General features: G+C 41.2%; 1 long non-coding RNA gene across 3 annotated transcripts in view; it reads left to right on the top strand.

Moving 5' to 3' along the window:
- The first annotated feature begins 269 nt into the window (after positions 1-269).
- Positions 270-23970, top strand: part of LOC125428386 — a 36224-nt gene continuing 12523 nt past the window's right edge. For 2 of the 3 annotated variants that reach the window (XR_007243818.1, XR_007243817.1), the window contains exon 1: positions 270-413. This is a non-coding gene — a long non-coding RNA (uncharacterized LOC125428386). Of the gene's footprint in view, positions 414-2966; positions 2995-23970 lie in introns of all 3 variants that reach the window. The other variant, XR_007243819.1, reaches the window with a different exon arrangement.

Genomic DNA, 23970 nt, shown 5'->3' with positions numbered 1-23970 from the left:
AGTGAACAGTGCAATCCTAAGCAGAATTACTCCCTTGACTTCGATGGACTAATTTGTTGCAAGACGAACGGAGACGGAGACAGAGATGCAGTTTGGTGAGAGGGAGCTCCGCAGAGTGACTCTATGAGGCTCTGTGACACCCGTTTATTTAAGGGATTTGCAGGAAGGCAAGACAATGGGAGGGCAGGGACTTCAGGCAAAGGTTGCAACATCGCTACTGGCAAGTGCACGTAGCCACAGCAAGCCAGGAGTGACTAAGAGTCACGAGTTGGTCCGAAATACACATTCGCCCAGGGGAGACGGGTGGCCACGAGGACGGGTGGCCGAGCGGGATGATAGCTCCAGGCCAGGAGTGTGCTCACCGTGGGGAAACTGCCTCCGGAAGCCCATGTTTTCCCCACACTAATTAAAGAGTAAGTCTGCTTCAGATTGCACTAGAAAAATGTGTTCTACAATTCAGAGGAAAAGGAAAAAAGAGCTGTGATTGGGGGTGCATTTTGGAGTTTGTTCGGGGAGCTGTCTCTCCTGTGTGTTTTGCCATAAAGGATGACAGAGGGGAGTGATAATAAAGATGACTCCAGGTGCCCCTGGGGAGCATCATGCAATAAAGACCAGATATATTGTGGATTGTAAATACCAAGTTAGAAACTTTCCTTTTGTTTATTTTGCTTAGCACACCTAGATCTGTTCATGTAGTAACCTGAGTTTGTGCCTTGTAGAAATAAAGTAGTTTACTTAGAAAGAGTCGCATGCTACATTAATACACCCCTGTAGTGTCACCATTGGGTGACCCACAAAAGAGAGTGGGACTGGATTTTACCCAAAGTGATGGCAGTCTGGTCATGCCCACATAGAGCCTACATAGGTGAAAAAGTGCACAGCAAACGCACACACACTTTCTATTATTTTGCTCACTAAAAACTGTTTCCTGAATGAACATGAATTACATTTCAAGTACTTGTTTGCAATGGGAAGTTATCTGACTCTTTGGGAAAGTTACTTGTAGATATGAAATCATATGCAAGCAGTCAGTACGTAATAAGTCCTAAAATATTCACTTTATAGGGGATGAGAAAAGTTTAGAAGGACATTTGTGGATTTATGGGACACTGGGTATTTTTTTGGGGGGGAGATGAAACATGAGGTCAGAAGCAATTTCAAACTGCCCCTAAAGCTGTACAAATTATCTTTAAATAACATTTTAAAATAGCTTGAAGTATAATAGAATCTTGAGAAATGATAATACAATACCTTTGTAGAATATAAATAATACTTTAATATCGATTTTAATGCCCTAGTGCAAGAGGCCCTTGTGATCACCTTGTACTTATTTGACTGGATAAATTTGTATTTATCTAGTCCATGAACATATAAATTGGTAACTGTCTATCACCAAAAGTTGCTGGATAGAGAACCAGAAGCAGAAACAATCTCTGATCTTCTCCACATAGAATTTTACCAACAACATTTCATTTTAAATGGTTATGTGAGGGAATATCTTGCATTACCCAAAGTTTTGCTGATTCTAGTACTTTTGTGAGTACAGAACCAGTAATGCAATCATCTCTGCAAAAGCAAAGTTCACTGAAGTAGTTTTGCAACAAAAGGAACTACTGGTATTTAACAGTATCTGTCTTGTTGGACGTCCCTAAGCATAGCTGGATTTGCTTACATCCTATATCACATGGAGGTTTCTACAGCATGAAAAACATGTATAAAAAAGTCAATCATGTTTTGTCCCATAGTAGTAGTCAAAATTGTAACTCAGTAGTTTCTAAGATGAAAAGCTATCCCAGGTGCCAATTTTTCTTCCCAATATAAAATAGTAAAACAGTTAACCCTGTTCTAAAGCTTATAAAGAGCAAAATGGAACAAAGCTTTTTGCTATCAGATTTTGCCAAGGTCTTGAAATTAGCTGCTTGTTTCAAGGTTTGTTAAAGATAGATCAAAGATCATGACCAGACACTTAAAAAACCCCTCTAGCCTTTAGGCATGATCCTGGGCAATAAAGGTCAGAGTAGCTGCCATTACTAACAAAAACCTGGCAATGATTCCAGATCATTTCCCTGATTCAGGTACTAAATACACACTAGACTTCTCTGTTCCTGGTGACTCGAAGGAAGCCAATTACTAGGAAGCCGTAACTATCTATTGCTACAGTAACCTTGTAATTGACATTTCTGGTGTATTATATAGTCTGAAAGTCATAAACTTAATGAAAGTATATTTTTATAGTACATAAGCTTCATCTCTGATTAAATCAAATTTGCATAATGGGAAGTTATTATATTTCCATGTTTCTAATTTCTTTTTTTTTTAATCAACAATTCAGAGAATTTGTTTATGGGAAAAGTGGGCTGGCATGTAGGGATACTAGAGAACATACGCCTGAAAAAAATGTTTTAATAAATGTTGTCAGAGGAAGCAGGCAAGTCAGCCCACAGAGAATATGGCACTGTTGCCTCTCTCTGTAACAATTCACTTTCCCAAATCAATGGGAAGGCTCCCTGCTTTTGTCATTAAGCTGCTTCTCTGCGAGGATACCAAGATGCAAGGAATGAGGAAAGTAATTTATCAGTGCCAGACAAAGCATGCCACTGCTCTCTCTCAGCCTCACCATCCTGCTCCACTGGCAAGGAATTGCAAGCGGCATGCGTGTTTTCATTTCCAGTAAAGAGCTTATTTTCATGTGCTCAGGATTAAGTATTAGGCAGTTTTAACTGCAGTTTAAGCAGTGTATCATAGATTGGAAAGGAACAGGTGTGCTGTGTATGTGTGTGTGTGTGTGCCTATGTCTTTCTCATTTCTCCTCTTCTCAAAAGAGCACTAAAGTAAGCAGTGTTCTCTGACAAAGTGAATTATCAGGAAGCCCCTGTAGACTGAAAGGTTTTGTTGCCTCTCTGGAACATAGTGTTCAATGATTTTTAATATGGTTTTTTTTTCTTTCTTGGTTTTTTCTTCCATAGTAAGACAACACTGGAGAAACATTTCCATGTGAGTTTGCAAAATATTTGATTCTGACAATTAACTGGTTGTTGTGGGTTTTCCAGGCTGTGTGGCCGTGGTCTGGTAGATCTTGTTCCTAACATTTCACCTTCATCTGGGGCTGGCATCTTCAGAGGTGTATAACAGAGTGAAGTCTGTTATACACTGTGTCCAGTGAGAAGGGAAAGTTTAGTGGGGTATATATTGTCCATGTCCCAGGGTGACAAACCAATCAGTAAGTGTTTGGATGGAACTTGCTATGCAAAGGCGTGATTGACTGCATTGTAATGCGGGTAGGGGTTTTCAGTCCAGGGAGTGATTCACATTTGCATTCCCTGCAGCAGCAACAGTCTTAGTGAATGCAAACTTTGTGGTAGCGGGGAGTCCATTGTCCATGAACCCAGCATGCCCTTGGCCTTTGATTCTGGTGTTTTTAAGTACTGGTAGCCAAGTTTTGTTAATTCTCACAGTCTCTTCCTTCTCGTTGAAGTTTTCTTGGTGCTTGTGGATTTCAGTGGCCTCCCTGTGTAGTCTGACATAGTAACCTTCTGAGTTGTCAAGAATTTCAGTGTTTTCAAATAAAATGTTATGTCCAGTTTTGTTTAGAGCATGTTCTGCTACTGCAGATTTTTCAGGATGGTTAAGCCGACAGTGTCCTTCATGCTCCTTAATATGAGTCTGAATGCTGCATTTTGTAGTTCCAATGTTGACCTTTCCACAGCTGCAGGGTATGCGATAGATTCCTGCAGAAGTGAAGGGGTCTCTCTTGTCCCTTGTCGAGTGTAGCATCTGTTGTATTTTTCTGGTAGGTTTGAAGATTGTTTGTAGGTTATGTTTTTTTTCATCAGTTTCCTTATTTGATCTGTGATTTCCTTGATGTATGGTAGAAATATTTTTCCTGTGGGGGGCTGTTTCTCCTCAGTCCTCTGGGTTTCTCTTGATCTTAAAGCTCTTCTGATTTCTGTGGTGGCCGTTAGCCTGCAGAGAGCCCAGTCTAATTGATTTCATCAGGGAAGAGGTGAGGTTCACAAATTCGTTTTGCACAATCTGTCAAAGTTTTGATTATACCACTTCTTTGTGGTGGTTGGAGTTTTTATGTACATACCGGTCTGTGTGTGTAGGTTTTCTGTATACTGTATGGTCCGGCTGATGGTTGGGTTTGCGAAAGACCAAGACATCTAGAAAAGGCAGTTTTCCTTCTTTTTCAGTGTTCATGGTAAATTGGATGCTTGGGTGGATGTTGTTAAGGTGGTCCAGAAAATTCAGCAGTTCTTCCTTGCCATGACTCCAGATTGTAAAAGTGTCATCCACAAATGACCAGATTCCTCTAATCTCAGACTGTCAGGAGGAACAGTGTTTGTTATAGGCTAGATAGCCTGGATCTCTGGAATAGGGAAACTTCATGTGGTGGGGGCCCTCCTAAAGTCAGTGACCATTCCCTTTTGGTGATAAAGGGCAGGTGAACTAGGAGTGTTCTTGACTGGAGGTGGAAAGTTTTCCCTCAAGAGGCAACTGTGAGTGAATAAGTCTGTTCTGAAAACTGAGCTGTAACATCTGAGAAAGAAACATCTACCTGTGAAACCTAAAATGCTTTTGAAACCTCTATGTTCCATCTGAGAAGCTAAAGCACTGTAAATAAAATTTAGTTTTGTTTTAAACTTTAACAAGTGCCGATGCGTGACTGATTCACAGAAAGAGGCAGTGCCTGTACGATTGAAAATCCATCCCCCATAAACAAAGATTCCCTCCATTTTTCCTGAAGGCTCTGTTTTCTCCTCAGAGTGAGAAGGGATTGCTGTTGCAGTATCCATTGGGCAAAGCATTTGGGAAAATATCATTTGGAAAAAAATCTGGAAAATACCTTATCAGTATTTTTGGCTGGAAAAAAAATGCAATTTTAACCTGCAGTTGGCAATCCCAATCCTGAAAAAAACTGAAAAAATTATCTTTTATTGGAATCATTATGGGATTCCTGGCTATAGCCACTAAAAGAAAAAAAAAGCCTCTGTAGGTATTTAAATCTCACATGCATCACTATGTTCTATCAGAAATCTTTCTGGAACTGGAGGGGGGAGTCTATTTTTTAAAGGTAGAGATACCAAATTTGCAGCAGCTGCTGGTAGTTATTTTTCTTAGATGAACGCCCATGTTTGGTAAATATTGGACCAGGGGGTCCAATGTAATTGCCCCCCTTGCATCCTGAATATGTGTGGGGGGTAACTAGCAGCTGTGCTGAAAATTTGGTGTCCTTACCTTGAAAATCATCCCCAGAGCCCCCAGAAAGATTTCCAGTAGGGTATAATGGACACAATTTTTTTTTCAGATTCCTTTAAAAAAATTAAGAATAAAACCCATACCAGTATGGGGATTCAGGATTTTTCTGGAATTCTGAAAATTTTCAGTTCAATATACTTAAATCTGGATTGTATCCATTTTTTAAAGCACAGCCTAATTTCAGGAAATTTGACTTCACATTTCCTGCACCACCTTGGACCTTTCCTTTTGCTTGAAGAGCTTCAAATCACTCTTACCATAGGATTGTCCTTCAGAGTTGGTATTCATCTCAAACCAGCTCCTAATATATTGGTCAATAATTAAGACTACTGGAAGTTCTTCCAGCCTAAGAAACCTTCCTCCAAATTAAGTGGTTCCTCCTTTGAGGGAAGAGCAACATAAATTGGAAGAAGTCTCATAAAGATAGAGGAAGGCTTAGCTTTGTCTTGTGGAGTGGTAAGATGCATGTCAGTATCTTGAAGCCTGCCATCAACAAGGTATGTCCTTTTTGGCAAATGGATAAAAAGTTTTGGTACACATGTTCCAAGCAGGCATTACCCAAGTCTAAGAACAATCCCTATTTTTCCTTCTAGATCAGTGGTTCTCAACTTTCCTAATGCCGCGACCCTTTACTACAGTTCCTCATGTTGTGGTGACCCCCAACTGTGTGGTGACAGACTAGCCCACACTGAAGGGTTAATGTGTGTGTTAAGGTGCAGATTAGCTGGCCTTAGCAACAGCAAGCCAAAGTGTAAAGCACGCTCCTTATATGGAGATACCACCTGATTGGCTGGCAAGAGGTGCAGTTTGCCTAGAGCCTTATGTAGAGGGAGTTGGATGTGCTGGAGAAAGCCTGTCAGAGACTGACTTGAAATCTGAATCGTTTGGATCTTGATCTGAAGAGAAATCTGACTTTGTCATCAAGAGCTCTTTGAGCAGTGAAAAGCTTTGTTAAGCTGAGGTGGACCTAAGTCTGCGGAAGGTGACCTGCAGCGTAGCATCCAGACAAAGTGTGTCTGTCAGCGCACAGTTCCAACCAGTCTGGAAGTGAAGTCCAGAGGGGTAGTGAAACCCAAATAGGGACTAGTGAGAGAGGAAGGCTAGGGAGCCAAGAGTCCAGCTGGTAGTGTGGGACAGTGGGTGTACTAGTAGCTTAAAAGCTGAAGACTTTGGTGAGAGGGAAGAGTACTCTCAGTGGGCACCTGTGTGTGACCAAGTGTGTGTCAGTGAAACTGTTTGCTAAATCTGTCAAGAAATAAGCTCTTTCCCTTCTGTAACCAACAAACAATCAAACCTCTCTTAATAACTGAGAAGCCTACATTTCTAGTCAAATAAGCTTTAAAGTTCTGTCTCACATTACCATAAGTTCCAGTCTAATTTCTGTGTGCCTACAAAGGGTGGTGTCTGTCTGCATATAAGCCAAAACTCTCTCACAGAGTTTCTCTCCATTTTTGTCAGAGGCTCTGTTAATTTTATTCCTTCAGTCAAAGGGGAGTGTAGAAGAGGGGGTGTTTGATGGGCCAGTGACCAATACAAGGCTTGGCAGTGAACAGTGAAGGGTGGAAAACAAAATAGTACTTTTGGTGGCAGCATTTTGTGAGAGCCAGCCCAGTCGTGATACCAACCATAAAATTATTTGTGTCTCAGTTCCTGAAACCATTGGAAATATGTGTTTTCCGATGGTCTTAGGTGACCCCTGTGAAAGGGTTGTTCAACCCCCAAAGGGGTCGCAACCCACAGGTTGAGAACCGCTGTTCTAGATCATAGTTGTTTAGTCAGCCTACTGCAAACTGTGAATGTAAAGGCTGAATTCCAGGTAAAGATGTGTCTCTTTGGGACTCTCAAAAAATCCAAACTTCACATACACGCTACAGGGGTCAGTGCTATCAGTCACAGACCAGGAAAGGGATTTAGGCGTCTTAGTTGATAGTTCCATGGGAATGTCAACTCAATGCATGGCAGCTGTAAAAAAGGCAAACTCTATGCTGGGGATCGTTAGAAAAGGAATTGATAATAAAACTGCAAAGATTGTCATGCTTTTATATAAAGCAGTGGTGCGACCGCACTTGGAGTACTGTGTCCAGTTCTGGTCGCCACATCTCAAAAAGGATATTGAGGAGATAGAAAAAGTGCAGAGAAGGGCAACAAGGATGATTGAGGGACTGGAGCACCTTCCCTATGAGGAGAGGCTGCAGCGTTTGGGACTCTTTAGTTTGGAGAGGAGGCAGAGGGGGGATATGATTGAAGTCTACAAAATTATGCATGGGGTAGAAAATGTTGACAGAGAGAAATTTTTCTCTCTTTCTCACAATACTAGAACCAGGGGGCATTCATTGAAAATGCTGGGGGGAAGAATTAGGACTAATAAAAGGAAACACTTCTTCACACAACGTGTGATTGGTGTTTGGAATATGCTGCCACAGGAGGTGGTGATGGCCACTAACCTGGATAGCTTTAAAAGGGGCTTGGACAGATTTATGGAGGAGAAGTCAATTTATGGCTACCAATCTTGATCCTCTTTGATCTGAGATTGCAAATGCCTTAGCAGACCAGGTGCTCGGGAGTAGCAGCAGCCGCAGAAGGCCATTGCGTTCACATCCTACATGTGAGCTCCCAAAGGCACCTGGTGGGCCACTGTGAGTAGCAGAGAGCTGGACTAGATGGACTTTGGTCTGATCCAGCTGGCTTGTTCTTATGTTCTTATGTTCTTATGTTAAAGATCTCAAGCAGCATTTGAAAAAATATGCACTGAATACATGCATCTCAATCCTTCATGCAATCTCATTTCATTGTATTTTGATTGGCTCACCACTAAGAACATTTGGAATGGAATGTAAGAAAGAGGCCAACATTATGAAATTTACTAGGGTAGATATAAAATTGCACCAAGGGTTTGGGGCCAATAGGGATCCATGTTATCATAAACTCTTTTGGCCTGTAATTTAGGTAGCAGTTTCTTCTTTTTACTTCCCCACTGGCTTTAGGTCTCTTTGAGCAGAGGCCCAAATTTCACTGTAGCCTTTGCACTTAATTTCTGGTATATATGGAAAAGATGAGGTGCACATATCAATCACCTGGAGGAACTGATGTCGGCTCCATGGCCCCAGCTGCTTGGCCACCCATCCTCTCACAGTGCCACACTTTTCAGAGAGAAAGAAGGAAGTATCTGCTTCCCATTGCTACTTCCTTATCTCCTTGACTTATTATTCCCTCGATTTGTATTGGCATTGGGAAGGCTGGAAGGGAATACTCGGTGAGTATCTGCAGCAGCTGTCAAAAGTGATAGCTTACTATAGACATCTAACAATGTCAGAACATATGGAGGTTTATTCACAGGCTCTCTGATCCCAGCACAAACAAAGATGCAGAAAGCAAAGGCCAATACCTTGGTTGGATGGGTGACTCAGAAGAATGCTGGGTGAGACCAAAATTCCTGCTTGGCCTTTGAATGGTTGCAGTGTTGTTTACTGTCTGGCCAAATGACATAATTCCGCACATGTGCTTGCCAAGAGTTTCAGGGCATGACTGAGCATGGGAATCTCTTTTTCTCCTTGACAGTGTAATATTAATATGTGAACAGCTTTTATATGTCTCCTCAGCAGTTCAGACAGTGACCCTTTCCTCCTTGGCTGCTCCATCTCTAGTATTTATCCAACTCACTGGACAGTCAGATTGGCATTCCCAGCAGGGAAGCTGTTAAGAATCACAAATTTTAGGCTTATCATGTAAATAGCAAGGGACAAGACACCTGCTGCTTCCCAAATTACTTGTTGGCACAGACTGAGGAGACGAGAACAGCAGACAAGGAGATTCGCTCAAATTTGTACTTAGGATCTCAGATCAATGGCAAGTCATGAATGAACAGCTGCGGATAGAGAAAACGGAACAGTGGGGCTGTGCATACAGAGAGCATCCACTGAAGAAATACAAGCTACTCTTCCAATGAACAGAATGGAAATTCAGGATGAACTAGATTTTTTTTAGTGTGTGTGAGAGAGAGACAGAGAGAGAGATTAATCTAGCAAGAAAAACCTACACAGAACACAAGTTTCAGCATGTAGCTTCCATGGTTAAGTCTCCAGCCAGTCTCCAGAACTGTCACAATGGTTAGTCATCTTAGTCTGTCTGTAGCAGTGGAAAAAAGCAAGAATGCTGTAGCACAAGTCATCAGCATTTCAAAGCAGACCTCACTGGGCACCAGCTCAGTGATGAAGAACATGGAGGTCCTCAAGCAAAGCATTCCATTACCTGACTGGATGGACCTGGCTTTCCTAGATATTTTAAAGGGTGGACCTGTTGCTGCAGAAGGCACCAGGCAGGCTTACCCAACTCCCAACAGGAGGGACAGGGAATATCGGGAGGCAAGGGCTTGAGAATTACTCAATTACTCAATAAATTTTATTGAGTCCAACAGCACCTCCTGTAGCAACGCTAGGAGATTGATCAACTGGCAAAAAGCAGGGGGTTTTATAGGAACAAGCATGGGAAGGAATGTCTCCAAAACATTTCAAACATCAATGCATTCATTTGCAGAGCCCTGGCACCTTGATGGCAACATTTAAGATTTCAACATCTGTTTTATCAGTCAGTACCTAAAAATCCTGGTTCTTGATGGCTTTTGCTAACATGACAAAAGTGGGCCCTTTCCAACACTCGATAGTACTTTAGAAACGCAGATGTTTTTCTGTAGCCATTGTACTTGGAGCTCAATGCACTTGATTGCAGGAGACAATGTGTACATTATAGCAACATTGACGGGAGACAGGAATTCTACTATACTGGTTGTGGTGGGTTTTCCGCGCTGTGTGACGGTGGTCTGGTAGATCTTGTTCCTAACATCTGTTTCACCTGCATCTGTGGCTGGCATCTGTGGCTGTCATCTTCAGAGGTGTATCACAGAAAAAAGTCTATTTCGCATTGTGTCTAGTGAGAAGGGAAAGTTTAGTGGGGTATATTGTCCATGTTCCAGGATGGGGAACCAATCAGTAAGTGTTTGGGTGGAATTCTATTATAGTTTAACAAACACTCTACAAGTTATCTTCATAAAGGTTAACAGGCAAGTAATACCACAGGCTTCATAATATCATTTTCCTACAAAATATAAGCATACAAAAATAGAAATACAATGAAGTAAAGACAGGTACATTAGAATCTTTAGAACTAAAAGCATGGATTTTTTGAACAAATGAATTCATTTTCCTTAAAGCACACACCTGGTATTCTCAGGGACCCTTGGAGCAGACTATATGGGTTCTTCATCCATTCCTTCAGGGAACTGTTATCTATTCTGCAAGTCAAAAGGACCCTTTATTCTTCCATGGCCCTTTGTCACCACATCCTGTGTATGTGCCAGTTCACTTGTCAGCATTTTGGTGAGGTAAAGGGCTTGGGCTGAATAACGGCCTTGTAAGGAACTCTGGGATACAACTTTGGCCAAGGTGAAATAATCCTGGCTGAATTAAAAATTAGATCAAAAATAATTGTAAGGTGGCAGACCCAGATGACATGATTATTAGCATCTTCAGATCTCATTTAACCTTTTACTTCTTGTAAGTTTTCTGTATTTAACCTTTTACATGCTTAGTTAACAGAAATCAATAGAAACGTTCAGAATATTAAATTTGGGTTTATTCTATTTTAATCAAGAGACTACAGGTAATGAAATACACTAATGAAACATTAAATACACAGGTAATGAAACACAGTACAGGTAATGAAACACACTAATGAAACATTCAATACACTACAAAGTCATTGGTGCTGACCATATTCATAGTTCTTGCTTTGTGCTTGTGACACTTCATACTGTTCTGGATTACAGTAGTTAGAAAACAGCAACCTCATATCATCAGTGGAGGATTTCCTTCTCAATCCTGCTTTAAGGTCAGTTTTTCCCTGGATTGTGAGGGAAAGCAATGTCATCTGTATGACACTGAATTTAACAACTGCCTTACTGGATCAGACGACAGGTCTATTTAGTCCACTATCAGCATAATACTAAAGAGAGTTACTCCAGTCTAAGATCATTCATTTCAATGGGTTTAGACTGGAGTAACTCTGCATATTGTCTCCAGCAGTGACAAAATAAACACGTTACCTCTGGAACCTGTACAACCTCCCAAGCACAGAATTCTAAGGCAAAGCTAAGCCAATTCCTGCCCTTTTTCAATAGACTCTGTGCTCTCTTTTTCCTCCCTCATCTTTGCACGCTCTACACAGCTTGGCATTGGCAACTTTGCCAATGGAATAAATGCAGTTATGAAGCATTGCCAAAAATGCATAGGCAGGCTCTGAAAACTAAGTTTTGCGTATCTGATTTAAGTGAACCCTCTTCCCTTTTAATCAGCACCATACAAGAAGAATCCTGTTTCTCCCATCCCTTTTAGCTACCCAACACTCTTGGGATTGTACGTCTTTAATCATTTGTTGCATGCAAGCTTAATGTGCTTTCCCAGATAAAGCACATTAAGATTATTTATTGCCAATAAAGCAATATGGACATATATAAATTTAAGGCTGCCAGTGCTATGCTACATTCCAATCATATCTAGGAGAGGCTCTTTTGCAACCTATTCTGATTTATGCACTCACAGAATGGGCTGGCCAGTAACCAAGAGGCAAATTTACACTGTTCACATAGCATGCTCTAAAATGGTTTAATGGCCATGAAAACTTAACGGGACCTCCATAATTATCGGCTTCTGATTCCCAGATGCTGAATACAAACTGCTGGTTCTCACTTTTGAACTTGTGAACTATGATCAATGCTGAACACATCCCGTGATCACTGCTGAAGTTACTGTTACCTTTCCAAGTGACTGCTTCTTGGGGGTGTTTGAAAACCCCTGATGTGAATGGCAATTTTATTTCATTCATTCATTCATTCATTCATTCATTCATTCATTCATTCATTTATACCCACTCCTTTTTCCCCAATGGGGACCCAAGGTGGCATCCATCATTTCCCTCCATTTTGTTCTCACAACAGCCCTGTGATGTAGGTTAGACTGGAGAGTGTGACTGGCCCAAGGTCACCCAGCAAGTTTCTGGGCACAAGTGAGAATTCAAACCTGGATCTCCGAGATATTAGCCCAACACTCTTAATCGCTTTCCCATGCTGACTCTCAATTTGTTTGCAGTTTGAAAACAGCATTCCACCGCAGCCTTTATCCTGATTTTGTGCTCCTACAGATCAATGGACTTCTAAGAACAGTATGAGGGCACTGTGGGATTCTGTGATGGGGAGGGGGGAGGAATTTTCCCTTTTGACCAATGGAAATACTATTCTATTAGTGGTACATTGATGGAATGACAATTTAGGACCTGAGCCACTGTGGTGTAGAGTTTAGAGCGCTGGACCAGATTCTGGGGCACCCGAGTTCAAATCCCCACAGCCATGAAGCTCACTGAATGACCTCGAGCCATGCAGAGTCTCTCTGACTCTCTCTCTGCCTCTCCCTCCCTATCTTCCCCAGATCTACTGTCTTGTAATAATACTGTGCTGCCTGTGATTTTTGCTTTGCTCGTATGTTTGTACATGAAGCAAATGTCACAAAAAACATTATACTGCTCGGAAAAGTACAGAAATAACTCACAATATTAATGCAGTCAGGCTTTGGTGCACCTCCAAAGGAAGGTATTTATGCAGGCAAGGCATGACTTCTGAGAATGCCTTCCTGCAGAACTCTGAAAGCCACTATATACTTTCACTTTTAGTCTGGCAATATGGGGACAAAGACCTCCAGTTATGGGAAGGACTGTCAACAGGGCGGAAAGGAATTGCTTCTGAAGGATTTTCTAGTCTGGTCTAGCATTTCTTCTCAGGATGTTTCTTCCAGCATCACCAACAGAAGGCACAGCCATAGCGTACAGGGCCAAATATGGGAAGAAGAAAACAGGTACATTTTACTGGGGGTTATTTTGTGAAATTAAACAAATGCCTTTCATAACTCATGAAACAGCATGTTTGGGATGAGATTAAGTGTATGCAAGGTCCTATGTGACAAGTTTCTTTTGGGCCCAGAGAAATTATGCTTGGGTCCTCAGTAGCATGAGGAGATCACGTTTCCCTCCATAAAATGTCAGGGGCCACACTTACAAAAATTTGGGAAGAGGCATATCTGGGATGAGGCAAAAAGAAAAGGTTGGTCCATTTGATGGGGAAACAGACCCCCTGTAATAAAAAGCACAATGCCAGCCACACCCAACCAGTCCCTGAAGAGACTCCCTCCTGGCAGGCTCTGCAGAGAATGTCACAGCTCTCGCACTTCTCCCCAATGCTGTTTTAACTAAGCAAGTGCTGTCAGTCCTCTGTAGTCTGCACCTGCCCTCTAGTGGCCAGCTCTAAAATGGACTCCTGAGGTGAGGCAATAGTCATGTTTCTGCAGCACTCCTGTTGTGAAGATAAACAGTGCCACAAAACTCCCTCTGTGAAGCTCCATTCAGCTCATACAGGCCACTAGCTTCTTCCCACAGGCTAACTGCAACTGAATAGGGGACTATGGTGCTTTTGTGTGACTCTGCTGACAATGCCCCTTTCGTTCTCCTTTGGCATCACACCCAACATCTAGGGCCACACAGCACTGCAGACAACCAGCTGCATTTTTGCTGCCCTCTGTCAGGAGTTGCTTTCTTAATAATTCCCCAACCTGGAGAACTAGATGCTACTCAAGAAGCCAATGTCATTCCCAAACAAAGCATGGATCCCTAAAAGTTGCAGGAAAATGGCCTGTTATCCTTCACAAAAAATCCATTCCACAAGGAACGGTGATGACAAGAATGGAAGGAATGCTTCTGAGGTGCACCCATGTTGCTAGACTTGAGACACTATGCACCACAAGGAATCCAGAAGTAAGAAGACAATTCAGTGCCTGAACTTCTTGACTGTCATCAGACTGGATATTTTGTTCACTTTTGTCTCAAAACAGCACCTCTCAGCAAGTCTCCACACTCACTGAACTTTTTAAAACCATTTTTTTTGCATATTTTTAAATAGAGCCTTGCTTCTTCTTGATATCAGAATAGCAAGACTTCAGCACGAACCAGCAGGGGCTTAGCCACAACAGGGACATGTGAGTTAAATCTTCTTATAACCCTGAAATAAATCAGCAAGACAAAACCTAGTACCATTGGGGAAGGTTACTGAAAACGTGGTTTACTGCAGGCTGCGTTCTGCTTACCATGAACTGTGATACTGTACATTTCAGGGAACTGGCTTGGTTGCCAAGTGACCGGGAGACTGGCATTTAAGGGATTTTTTTTGCAAAGCCTGTTTTGTTTTGTTTTTAAGTTGCTGAATATGCAACTTTGACGTCTAAGGACTTAGAGGACAATCTACTATTTCTTCCTGAATCAGGCATAATTTGTCGCCGCAAGAGTGACAGTGGCTGTCTGCAGACTGTTTATGGACTATTTATCTGTTTCCCAGTTTATGGTTTTCTTTGCTTCAATGCTGTACATAGTGTTATTGGACTACTGTTAGATGCTTTGCACCATGCACTTTACAGCACTTGTGACACTTGCACTTTAATAAATAATTCTATTAGAGCTTAGTGCTTTAATAGCATTGGCAGCCAAGGGTATGATAGATTTTCCATTTCTTAGAATAGCAAGATGTACACAGTTCAGGCACAGCCCAATATTGTGACTTGCAGCTTTTAGCCACGATTTCAGAATGCTGGCTTGTGCTGCATTACTTTCAAACTTCAAAAAAAAGTGTGCGTGCGTGTGTGTTCAAGCTTTCCCAGACGGACTTTTTATGAAAGCATCAAAGAGAAAGGTTTTCTCATCCATTGGAGGCAATATTCTTTTTTGCAAGTGATTTTTCGATACAAGTTCACAGAGAAAGTTAGGCATGTGCTCACTTTAAACAATGAAAATGATTTTATAAAGAAAATTCACAGCACTGAGCAGCACAAAAGATTCCTATTGCTGCAAAGAAAGATGAAAATGCAGTTGTAAGCTACAAAGTCCCTTAGAAACATATATTTCCTAACAAGATTTTTATCACTGCTCAGTATTATGCCTCCATGACATCCTAGCACTGGAATTTCAGGTGCCCAGTCTTCAGAGCAGCATGAGTCAGCAGGCCAGTTCTTTGGTTCAATAGCGCAAATTCCTCTGTTCAGTACAAGCCTAATGTTTATCAAACTGTCTGAGCAGTTCCTTCATATCTTCCTGAGGTCATGAGTTCTTTAATATATCTTTAGCTCTGCTCCTAGTTCAAACCTCGCTTATGACTCTTAACTCAATTTCCTCTCTTGTGTATTCAGCAAAGATGCTTTAAGTACTCTCTAGCTGGTCCATTGGTTAATGAAATCAGATATGCACATGTTCCAGTTTTTCTCATATCTTACGTTTTCAGTAATATCCTCTCCATATCAAGATTGTTTTGGTTCAGTGGGTGCCCTTCCACATTAGTGACGGGGGAGGGGAATGCAGCATTGCCTGATTTTGAATACCAAAATATTATTTCAAATGTTTCTATATATGTTCCATACTTATGGTCACACAAGTATGGAAGACAATTTCATAACAGCTTCAGCTGAAATGTGTTCATAACAGCACAAATAGGTGCAAACCCTTCTGATCTTTACAGAGTAACCCTGGAGGAAATTTGGGGTAGATGACAGTTTATTGATCTTCACCAGAGGCACACTCCAGTTTCAAGAAAGATTGCTTTAGAGAACCATTTTTAAGTACAGTACTTCCGGAGGTTAGCAGGAGAGGGACTGTCCATGAAAAGATTAATCAGGCATTAAGATTCTGACATGTGAGTTTCCATGCTGGTCTGCAGTAGAAGAGCAAGATTCAAATCCAGTAGCACCTTAAAGGCCAACAAGATTTCCAAGGTATAAGCTTTTGAGAGTCTAAGCTCCATTCATCAGATAAAAGTAGGACTCACGATCCCACACAGAAGATGTAATGGGTGTTACAAATAAGGGAGACTGCCACACCCCTCCCACCTTCTGACTGGGATATAAGGGCTCAAACATTTCAATTCCTACTTATATCTGATGAAGGAAACTTTGTTTCTCAGAAGCTTATACCCTGGAAATCTTGTTCCTGGTCTTAAAGATACTAATGCACTTGAATCTTGCACATCAGGCATTCAGAATGCTTTCAAAATTTGAAGGATCAGCTAGCTATTTCATTGTACTGTACTGAAACATAAGGCACCTAAATTATAATATTGTTCCGATAATGGGATTCCCCAACAATTTTCCTCTCTGGCAGAGCCTGGTCAAAATTTTAAAATTCTGTTTGATGTCTCTAGATTAACACGTTCTTCTGGAGGCGGAGGACATCTTAAATGGGTGATTCTTCACCCCACTATCAGGGAGGCAGGAACAAGTTTTCTGCAACTTCCTGTCTGGAGGGTCAACAGCCATCTTCCCCCAGTATTCTTCCTGCCTCTAAAAGGGAGAGTACATGAAAGCCCTCACCCCTTCAGCCATGGAGGCCAGGGCCATGATTGTATGGCTTTGTCACATCCTAGACATGCTCCCTTCAGAGGAACAGGGCTTAAGGGAGGGCATAGAGAGGGTCCTCACAGGGACCTCCTTCTTGGCGGATGCCACCTTCAATGCCTTCCTTCTCGCCTCTAGATCTATGGCTGTTTCAGCAGTTGTAAGATGCAATGGGTGACTTAGAACATGGCAGTCCAACCCCCATTCCAAAGTGTTGGTGGCGGGCATCCCTTTCCAAGGGAACTTGCTATTAAGTAAAGAACTCGAGCAAGTCTTGATGGAGTCCAAAGAAAAGAAGGCCATTCCAAAGCCCTTTAGACCTGAGCACCCTTCTAATCAGCCCAGATCCACCTTTAGAATCCAGAGAACCTAGAACCTCTAGGGATGGTAGACATGCTACCTGGTCAAACTCTGACTCCTTTAATAGATGCAACAGCAACTTTCGACCACCAGGCAAACCCGAAAAACCCTTTCAGGTCAATAGACCAACTAAACAATAACTACCCAGAAACTCCGGTAGGCAGCCGCCTCCTTCACTTTCAACACCAATGGAGGGACCCCCATGTCACACATGGACAACGGAGGTGGTCTCCTCAGGGCATGCCATAGAATGTTTCCGGACTTCAACTTCACAATTCCTCTCAGCCCCTCTCTCCCCCAACCCAGTAAAGGCCACATGGACCTTAACAGCAATTCAAAATCTTCTGCAGATCGCAGCTATAGATCCAGTCCCTTACTTGGAGAGGTCCTTGGGCAGTGGTGGGATTCAAAAATTTTAGTAACAGGTTCCAATGGTGGTGGGATTCAAAAAGTGGCATAGCGCCAATGGGGCTGGATGGGGCACGACGCGGGCGTGGCCAGGCATTCCCAGATGCTGAATACAAACTCATCGTTAGTCCTCAATGATCCTATATGTAATTCCATGTCATTCCATGTTGCTCCATGTTACTTAATGCAGTCTTTTCACCTTATTTAGGAGCCTGAGCCATGTTTTCTGCTATGTTCTGCTAATAATTGTTCTGCTATGTTCAAGTTATTCCTGTTTCATGCTGTTAACCACTACTTTGTTAGACGAATACTGAGGGAAGATGGCCGTCGACCCTCCAGACAGGAAGTTGCAGAAAACTTGTTCCTGCCTCCCTGATAGTGGGGTGAGGAATCACCCATTCAAATGTCATCCTTGCCTACTAGGAGAAGGGCCCTTCACGGTGAGTATCTAATGGACCGTTCTTTCCCAGCTCTTGCATCCAACTCAATTAACCCCTCAGAAACTTTTCTTGCTTCCTTCCCCTAAACCATCTTAGCTTTTCCCTCTTGCCTAAACTGTAATGGGCCCTAAGTACAGTGATTGTGAAACATTGTTGAAAAGCGAAATCATGAACTCTAGAATATATCAGCAAGCTGTATATAGGGGAAACAAAGTAAACTTTGCTGAAGTGACAGGGGGATTGGGGTTAGTACCAGTGGCCCAGCTGGTTGAACTATTCTTAGCAAACAATTCCTTTCTCCAACTTGATCTGTGCTTCTGTGCAGAAATAGTCATGAACTGCCTGCGATTTGCATTAATTTGTTACTGAAAAGTGTCTGATGAGACTGATTCAGCTCAGAAATGGCTTGCTTCAAATACTGCATTTTCTGTTTCATTTAAATAGACTTACTGAAGTCGCTTTTGAACCAAAACAGCATTGTAGAGTATGGGTTGCTATCTGAAAAGTAGGCTTGGGAATGATGTCATGTGGAGAAAGGTCAAGCTGGCGTTGGGTGGTGATTTGCTCCAGGCCTTCACATTCCCCCAGGAAACACCCTCTACCAATTGGCTCCAAGACCAAAAGTAAGCCCCACCGATAGGACAGCAGCTTGGGTAGTAACGTCAGGAGAGAAGAATGGATGAAGAAGTCATCATCACTCTCTTCCTACTCATGATTACTGTGTTTAAATCCTCCCTCCCTGATAACAAGTATTCTAACACATGATTTAAGCTTTTTTAATGTCTAATTATGCCCTTGTTTATGGGGAGAATAAAATGTCTAATGACTATAAGACAATAACAAAAGTCTGATGAATCAGTTCAAAGGGCCATCTAGTCCAGCAATCTATTCCCCAGTGGCCAGCGAAATGCCCTGAAAGCGCCACAAGTAGGGGCACAAGAAACCACTCCCTTCCTTGACACTACCATTCAGAGTATGGTAAAATAGACACTAAGGCTTGTTGATTTAGATGTAGATATGGCTGCTTCTCTACCTCTGCCCAGACATGTGTTTGAGGGAAGAAATAGTGTGGGGTTCCTCATACTCTCTTCCCATTGACAGTATATCGAAGCTACAACATCACATTCTTAAGTCGGGGGAAAGGAGTTTGCGAACCTCCATGAAATCCAGCCTAACAGATGGTTGCATCATCATTTGAAGGAAGCAGTACAGATTATCACTGTGACAATCTCCCAAGAGAACATTATCACAGCATTTATCATCTGCTCACCAAGCTCTGTGGGCTAAATAGCCTCACAGTCTCTTTGCCAGGTTTCTGCCATGTGGTGTTCCACATGGCCTGTCTCAGTGCAAAGTTAGGCAGAGCCTGTTCAAATATTACAAAGAAGGAGGGGGGAGAGGGATGTGCATGAACAACATGTATTTCTTTTTCTGCACCTGTTCACTAATTCATAGCAGGAAGCTATTCAAAAATGTAGAAAGCAGTTGTTCACTGAAACAGCACTGAATGAATACCAGCGTTATCTAAGCCAAAATCTCCATTGGGCAGAGCAAGATTAGTTTGATTGGAAGCAAGGTTACCCCTAACGGGAACAGAATATTGCTATTTTTGGAGCACCAAATCAATATTTCTCTGATGAAGAGCAGTTTTAGCATAATATATGTTAGGTTTCACTCTATGGTGTTTCAGTTAGAGACTGCATTTTCTATGACATCTGAAATGTTCTCACACATCACACTTATGCCTTTATACATTACATGGTAACCAAGAAAGCATGTTCCTCATAAATCTACTCTTGCACTAAGTCTCAGAGCCAATGCTTGCGAAATAGCTGCTATTACCTGCTGAAATTGCTTGCTATTGTTAAGCCAGTATGTCATGTAAATGAGGGTTTTCTTCCTTCAGTTTCCCAACTCTTCAAAAAAGCAAGGCCTCAACCACCAGACCAAGACATTTATACACCAGGTGTTTCCCAGTGGCCAGCTACCACCAAGACCAATTGCAATGACTCTCCTTGTAGCAGACATTAATGCATGTCAAGGATCAAATATGGGGGAATACAGGCCTATCTGGGAAAACCTCTTGCAAGGAGTATTTCAATCAGGCAGCAAACCTTTAAGCATCTATCCGGGCTGTAACAAAGTAACATAATCACATAAGCCAATTCAGTAAATTTAAGAGTCAGGCCTGTGCAATGTAAATTGCTGGTAATATAAGCGGCATCAAATGAAATAACTGGATTTGCTCTCATCTAAATCCTAAACCACAGAAAGAAACCCCATTGAGCTGTTTAAAACAAACACCTTCATTAAATAACTAAAGTAAAGCTACTGGGATTAAAACAAACATGTCAACAGGCAAAGACACCTAGATATAATCTTGTGGCAGAACAGCAGAACTGCATCAGGAAAGATGTATAAATAAATAATGCTAATCTCCTTCCTTTCCAAGAGCTGATAAGTAAATAATAGAAATTTTAGAACAATTAATAAATGCACGAGAGTTGGATCCTGCTGATAATGGTGTCTGACTGCTTATTGAATAATAGAGGAGCATAATACCCCACTACATTCAGTTTGGTAGGGAAGGGGATTCCTTTTTTCTCGTTTTTATATTTATGAATCTTCACCAAAGAACACACCAAAACCAACATCCAAAAAGATAAAGAAATTAACATTTTTTAAAAAATGAAAATTACACCACACTTGCCAATTTACACCACACAAAAGTGGGGTTAAGCTTGTTTCTCCTGTGGAGCAATTCGGACAGCTGGAGGAATTTAAATTTCCCTCCTTTCCACGATGCCCAAAGCCCCCATGGAGATGGTGCAGGTTGCCTCTACACACCCCCTTCCAACCTGGATTGCAGTGATAGTCACATTTAAATGTTTACCACATGCTTTCTACTTACAATCAAAATAAAAATTAGCACTTAATTGATATTATTAATTCATTTCACACATTTTAGTATCTTTTTCCTTGGTCTTCTTGTCCTGAAAACTACCAGTGTCTCCAGTGATAGATGACATTGATACATCATTTTATAAAAATTGTCTATAACCTTAGAACTTAAAGTAAACTTGAGATCTTTTAATTACATGTTCTCTAATTATTCTGTTTTTATGGTATATCCAAAAATTAATAGCCCACATTGTCATACAACCTTTCACTCCTCCTTCAGTTTCAAATCTCAACAAAGGTTTATACATCTTAGCTATTATATGTTCATCATTTGCATCCCCATCCAAAGAGGGTGGCAAATCCGCCTGTGGGAGAGGTGCTATACAACGCCAGTGTATTTGCCCTCCTGGGGCACTTGCCCCAGCAGAGGGTTGATTTCATCAGTGTGCGGCCATCGCCACCCTCTGCAGCACTTGAATGCTGCATCAGACGTTTGCGAGAAGCAGGAAAAAACTAGCAGAGCGCAGTCTGATTGATTGCAATTGTTATTACATTGGGAGTCTTGATCTCTATTCTATTTAGCAGCCTTGAAGTTTCTTAACAAGGTCGGTACTTATCTAGATTCTGACTAGCTTTGCTTTATTGCTTGTTTTGCATATTCAATTGTACGGTTGTGCATATGTTGATATTGTTACTTACAAGTAAAATCTTTTCACTCAAGTGGGAGGTATCTGTTTTTCCAACAGTTGTTTCAGCCTGGTTGGTACATATTATCTCTTGTTTACCTTGTAGTTCTGTTATCTTCCCCTTTTGCTCATTATGGTGCATCAGACACCACAGCAGGGTCCCAGTGGCCAGGGGCATGGCTGGGGGAGGAGCCGACATTAGTCGGCTTCCTACAGAACATTAGCCCATTATGCCGGCAGCCAGGGCTTTAGATTTATGTCACCAAAAAGGCGGCATAAGTCTATTAAGCCCAATATGGGCTTCCTGGCAGTGAGGATGCTTTTTTGCTTTTCAAGCCTCCCCACACCTCTGGAAAACCTCTATGGAAGTTTTACCATGACCAACCACCTGGCCCCTTTGATGGGACTGCCCTACATAAACCCTGTTCAAATTCAGATCTATTATGGTCAAAACCATAAAGTCTTTTGTCAGCTTTGAATCTTTCTAGTAGTTGTGCATTTAAAAAATGATGATTTTCCCTTTCTGTTATTAACTGTTCTCTTGATATCAATTTACAATCTTCTTGTGAAAAATCTAAAATTTCACAATATATTATCCTCCTGTTCTCAAATATCATTTATCATCTAAATGGTGCGTCTTGTGGTAAAAGTGGTATAGATGTTTGGTTTTTTTTGGCATAGTCTAGGTTTAAGTTTATGTCATTCTCAGAATGGCATTCCTAATGTAGTAATTATTAAAATCCTTATTTACCTTAACTTTATCATGCCATAAACAGGCATGCCATCCACATCTCAAATCATGTTCTGTTTCTTAGGTTAAATAATTTCTTTTAGCCATACTAAACAGCATGTGGCAAAATATAATTTCAAATCAGGTGAACTAAGTCCTTCTCTTTCCTTTGCATCTTGCAAGATTTTGTATGTAACCCAGGGTTTCATCCCTTGCCAAATATAGTTTGATATATCCTTTGCCATTGTTTAAAAGGAATGTCAGTTGCTAGTTTAACCCCTATGTTCTGAATGGGATGACCCAGAAAGGGGAGGGGGAAGAGACTGAAAGCAGCAGGAGGCTATAAAAACTCATGAAGTTGGAGGAAGCAAGGCTACCAGGCTGGGACGTTGATTGATTTTTTTATAAGCGCTTAACACTTTGTTTAAGGGTTTTTTGAGTATGTAATTGGTAAGAGTTCTTTTGGGGACCTTCATCATCTCGAATCCAGTTCACCAAGCCTCTGGAGTCTTCATGAGCCAACCACCAGCAGGAAGAAATGGACTTGGCATTATCAGACTGTAATTAGAAGGATTTGGAATGAAACTTGAACAGAGTCTTGAAGTGTGATGTTAAATGTTAATGTTTGATAAGTGTCATATGTTAAAGAAAAGTAAATCATTTTTTTAAATTTAGTTGTTGCAAACTCCTTCCAAGTTCTGCCCCACAGAACCTACAAACAGAGATTACACTAGCACCAGCACTGTTTGAAACAAAAATAGCATTCTTGGTAATAAATTCATCTTAATTACAGAAATCTTCCCCAGCAACAATACTGTAGTTTATTCCACGCTGACACTTTTCTTAACTTTATTCCATGTCTTGACATAACTATTTTGAAATAACATGCAATTCATATTTGTCAATGCAATACCAAAATATTTCACCCTTTTTTAACCTTAAGCTCTTTTATTCATCAATGCTGATTGTTCCTGTTGATTCATAGTCTTTGTTAAAACCTTTTTTGTTCATTAATTTTAAAATTGGCAAGTATATCAAATTCTTTCAGCTTCACCGTTACAATTCTACTCCTTTAATGGGTTTTCTAAACCCGACACCAAATCACTGACAAATGCTAAGTTGTAAGACTCTTTCATAATTTTTATACCCTCAATTCTCTCATCAGACCTTATATATCTATTCAGCATTTTCAAAACTAGTATCAATAAGAGAAGTGATAGTGGTCATCCTTGTCTTGTACCTTTCTGTATCTCACATAGTTTTGATAGGTCTCCATCAACAAATATTTGCACTGACTGAAGTATAAACTGATTGAGCCATTTTTTGAAGTTCCCTTCAAGACCCACATTTTCCAGCACCTTAAGCTTAAAAGATTAATTCAAATTATCAAAAGCATTCACTGCATCCCCCCCCCTCCCTCCCCAATCAAAGCAGCTTGTTTTTAGTCACATTTGGTAATGTTGAATAATTGAACCTTCATGATTAGCTACAATATAACTAAGGGGACTTTTGGGGGCTTCTGTCCTGGACATAATCTGGACAGGAACACAATTTGCTGTTAAGGTTATGTAAAATGCTAATAGCTATTGCCACAATGTCCATTATGTACAGTTTTCTTTTGAGCTTGGAATAATTAGATAAGTTCTGAAGGGTGATGAATAGAAAGTTAGCTATCAGTTTACCAAAAGGCATAGTGAGAAGAACCGCCTTATTTGCTT

This window comes from Sphaerodactylus townsendi, linkage group LG03, assembly GCF_021028975.2.
Source record: "Sphaerodactylus townsendi isolate TG3544 linkage group LG03, MPM_Stown_v2.3, whole genome shotgun sequence".
Lineage (NCBI taxonomy): Eukaryota > Metazoa > Chordata > Lepidosauria > Squamata > Sphaerodactylidae > Sphaerodactylus > Sphaerodactylus townsendi.
The sequence above is the reverse complement of the archived record's forward strand: the minus strand, read 5'-3'. Positions and strand labels throughout refer to the sequence as shown.